This window comes from Saccopteryx leptura, unplaced genomic scaffold, assembly GCF_036850995.1.
Source record: "Saccopteryx leptura isolate mSacLep1 unplaced genomic scaffold, mSacLep1_pri_phased_curated manual_scaffold_55, whole genome shotgun sequence".
Classification (NCBI taxonomy): Eukaryota; Metazoa; Chordata; class Mammalia; order Chiroptera; family Emballonuridae; genus Saccopteryx; species Saccopteryx leptura.
The window spans coordinates 204,979-209,784 of record NW_027095737.1 but is presented as its reverse complement, the minus strand read 5'-3'; positions in this window follow the sequence as shown (position 1 = coordinate 209,784).

The window sequence follows — 4,806 nt, the reverse complement described above, 5'->3', positions numbered from 1 at the left end:
AGAAATAAGCTCCTCTCTCTTTCTCTTTCTCAAATCAATGTAAAAACATTAAAATCCAATGAGAAATGGTGTGATACATCTGCACATGCCTAGTACATTTCTCTCAACAAAAACACAGAAAAAAAAGACAGGAAAACAAAGAAAAAGTCCCAGATCTCTCTACGGATCATGTTTCTATTTTTCACACCTAGTAAGGACTACTTTTTTTTAACCATAATATATTTCAACTCTGAAACTCACAGTGTTTCCCACTCACTTTTGACTCCCATGGTGCATCTTTTACAATGGAACCATTTCTCTCTTGCTTCTCCAAAACACCTGACCAGCAGTGCCTTGGGAAAACTCTTCCCAAACCTGAGGCTAGAGGGTTGATGAGGCCAATGGACTTTTCATGACACAATGGATTCCTTTAATGTGCAATCAACCCTATGAATACTAGAGCCTTTTATCAGATTAGACCAAATGAAATCCTGAGGCTTCTCCCTGGAGTTTCATAAAATACAATGTGAAACTCTTCCCTCTCTTTTCCCATCAATATCTACCTTCCTGCCAACATGAACACAACAAGCATGACTGGATAAGCACCAGAAGCCAGAAAGCTTATAGCTCATCAGGATCAAGGGGGAGAATGTTACAGCAATATAATGTTATAGTAATTAAATATATAGAAATATAGAAACTATAGAAAATATATAAAAATGTTAGGGTATAATATTAAAAGCTACTAAGGTAAGTGAATAAGACTACACCCTCTCAGTGGGAGCTAATCTAGTGTATAGGGATATGATAGGCAAGACCATGCCCTTTGCACCGGGCCCAGTTAATGTGTGTGTGAAGTTATATATAGATAAAAAGAGCTCTATGGGTCAAATAAGTTTGCAAATATAATATATATGTTTGCTTGCTTATAGTTTGTATTGGATGTGGGGGACAGGTTGTAAGCAGGCAGTGTCCTTATAACCTAAGGCTTAGTTTGAAACCTAAACTTTTCCTCACACCCTTGACTGTTGCATGATAGGGAATGGTTCACTCTTATGAGGAATCCCATTTATGCCTCAGATAAGTGGCTTTGTATCAGAGACTTTCTTGTTTGTATATTGCATTAAGGGTTTTGATCTCTACACTATAAGATGGGGCAGAGGAGCCCATGCTGGAGGAGAGCAGAGAAAGGCCACGTGGAGGAGAGTAGAAGCAGCCAAGATGGTGGTAGTACTTTACAACATTTTTATTTCTATATATTTAATTACTATTGTAAAGTAGCATACCCCAGATGCTGAAAAGTACTGTACCTTACTTCTGTGGGTTTATGGAGAGACAACAAGTCCAGATGAGTTTTGAAGGGTTTTATTTAAGGAGATTTATTTAATATTCCAGCCGCATATGCTGACACAGTACATTTGCAGACACAAATTGTGTGCACCAAATACATCTCAGGAGCTGGTTATATACCTGTGTGTCACACATGGGCTGAGGAGAGCATGACATCATGGCATAAGCTTACAACATTTGTTTAGGGGACACACAGAAACATTAAGACTTTCAAGGCAACACAACCAAATATATTTACAATCTTTCAGGGTTCATCTTCCTTCCTTTGCTTACAGATATTTTCCCCTCAATATTCCAGGAAGGGGCCCTGGCTGGTTGGCTCAGTGGTAGAGTGTCTGCCTAGTGTGCAGGAGTCCCAGGTTTGATTCCCAGCCAGGACACACAGGAGAAGCGCCCATCTGCTTTTCCACCTCTCCCCCTCTCCTGCCTTTCTGTCTCTCTCTTTCCCTCCTGCAGTCAAGGCTCCATTGGAGCAAAGATGGCCTGGGAGATGAGAATGGGTCTATGGCCTCTGCCTCAGGTGCTAGAATGGCTCTGGTTGCAACAGAGCAACGCCCCAGATGGCAGAGCATCATCCCCTGGTGGGCGTGCCGGGTGGATCCCGGTCAGGCACATGCAGGAGTCTGTCTGACTGCCTCCCATTTCCAACTTCAGAAAAAAAAATCCAGGAAGGGGGAGGAACTATAGTCAATGCAAGGTGGTATGTAAATTCTTTCTCTCATTGAAAGAGAAGAAGTTTCTCAGTTAACATTTATTTTAGTTTTAAAACTAAATGACCCGGGCCCTGGCCGGTTGGCTCAGTGGTAGAGCATTGGCCTGGCGTGCAGGGGACCCGGGTTTGATTCCTGGCCAGGGCACATAGGAGAAGCGCCCATTTGCTTTTCCACCCCCCCCTCCTTCCTCTCTGTCTCTCTCTTCCCCTCCCACAGCCAAGGCTCCATTGGAGCAAAGATGGCCCGGGCACTGGGGATGGCTCTGTGGCCTCTGCCTCAGGCGCTAGAGTGGCTCTGGTTGCAACATGGCAATGCCCAGGATGGGCAGAGCATCGCCCCCTGGTGGGCATGCCGGGTGGATCCCGGTCGGGCGCATGCAGGAGTCTGTCTAACTGTCTCTCCCTGTTTCCAGCTTCGGAAAAATGCAAAAAAAAAAACAACCCGAGGTCACCCTGGCCGGTTGGCTCAGTGGTAGAGCGTAGGCCTGGCGTGCAGGAGTCCCGGGTTCAATTCCCAGCCAGGGCACACAGGAGAAGCACCCATCTGCTTCTCCACCCCTCCCCCTCTCCTTCCTCTCTGTCTCTCTCTTCCCCTCCCGCAGCCGAGGCTCCATTGGAGCAAAGATGGCCCGGGCGCTGGGGATGGCTCCTTGGCCTCTACCCCAGGCACTAGAGTGGCTCTGGTCATGACAGAGCGACGCCCCAGAGGGGCAGAGCATCACCCCCTGGTGGGCAGAGCATCACCCCCCCCATGGGCAGACCGTCGCCCCCTGGTGGGCGTGCTGGGTGGGTCCCGGTCGGGCACATGCGGGAGTCTGTCTGTCTCTCCCCATTTCTAGCTTCAGAAAAATACAAAAAAAGAAAAGAAAAAAAAAGATTAAAAAAAAAAAACCCAAGGTCCCCGGCTTGAGCATGAGCTTATCTGATTTGAGCAAGGCTCACCAGATTGAGCCCAAGGTCGCTGGCTTGAGCAAGGGGTCACTCACTCTGCTGTAGCCCCCCCCCCCGCCCCCGGTCAAGGCACATATGAGAAAGCAATCAATGAACAACTAAGGTGCTGTAACTAAGAATCGATGCTTGTCATCTCTCCCTTCTTGTCTGTCCCTCTCTTTCACAAAAGCAGCTAGTGTGCACCATGGGAACAGCACCCATTTACGGAGCATCTGCCTTTGTCATGTTGCAGGGACACAGTAAATGTTTAAGGTGCCTCCCATCACCCCCAGCTCTGGATGTCTGTGTCTCCATAATGGTAGGAACTAAAGTGTGTGGGAGAAAGCTCACCACTCTCCCAGGTGGGACTCTTCTCCACGGAGACAAAATCCAAAGCTCACCTTACCCCCTCCTAGGTGGGGCCCCACACCAGTCAGAAGACCCAACTCTGCTGTACCATGACTCCTGTGGTAGGACCCCCTTTTAACATCACAGGGACCAGAGGCAATGTGATCAAACCCAGACCCTCTACTCTCTCAGTTGTGACCCTTCCACACCGCCAAATAACAGAGTATGTGTGACGGGATGCCCTATGCTCTCAGGGAAAGACCTTTTCTTGCACTCACGTGGATCAAAAATGACGTGATGCCCTCCTTACTCTCTCAGGGAGGGACCTCTCCTCACACTCACAGGTTCCAGAGCTGATGTGACAGGACCCCCTTCTCTCTGGTGGGCCCATTTCCTATGCTCACAGGGAACAGAACCAATGTGACAGGACTCCCTGTGTCAGGCGAGACCCCTTCCACAATGCCTGGACCCAGAGCTTACGGGCATGACCCCTTACTTTCACAAGGCACAGCCTTCTTCCTGTGAGACTATCCATTACTTCACTGTCTTGTGTTCTTTGGAATATAAATTCACATTGAGCTTGTATTGTATGTTGGGTATCTCTTGTTCATCTGATTAAGTTCCTTTGATTATTACCACAGCTATTGAGACTTATAAGGTACGAGGAAAAATATGTTTGTTTGTTTTTTATCCCCCACACTATCGATGAGCTGGACATGTGGAGACAAAAGATGAGAAACTGACTTCAGGAAAGTGCTGCAGCTGAGACGTGGACCTCTGCCAGGTAGAATTACCATTATTTTGTTCATTGTCAGCTGTTTGGGTTAATTTTTGTAGGGTTTGGTGGAATTATGTAGTGCTCCCTCATTTAGCAGCATGAAAACACATCTGAGAAGCTAGCTGCTTGGACTCAGAGTCATGAGTTTTCTGTATCGAGTCCCAGCTGTGTTTACATTGTGAGGATCCGGTTCAGCCTCTGCATCTGTCATGTGGAAACTTGGGTGCGTTGTCTGGCTCCATGTCTGGAGTTCGGCTGTGGGGTCTCAGTTACAGATGTGGATTCAGTCTCTGAGGTCTGTAATGAGTTCTGTGGCATCTGGTGTGTGGGGTCCCTCTGTGTGTGTCTCCATGTCCAGGTTTCCAGTATGAGGCCCACACACAGCTCTACCCATAAGATGTAATGCGGGGCATCTGGTGTCCAATATCTTGTGTCAGTCTCTGGTGTCAGGCATTTGGGTTCTAGGGTCTGACTTGGGTCTGGAGAACAAACAGTGTTTGGTTTGGGGCTTAGAGTCCAGGGTCCTACTTTTGGTTTGGGATCTGTTGTTAAATGGAGAAATGTAGGGTCTATGTTTGGGGTCCTGATTCTGTCTGTGGCCACTGTCTGGTGTCTATCAAGTAATGGTTGTTGTGTTTACAAAGACAGGTAGCTGGCTATTGTTGAAGAAAGAGAGGTAAGGAAATAGCACATTATAGTTTATAATTCT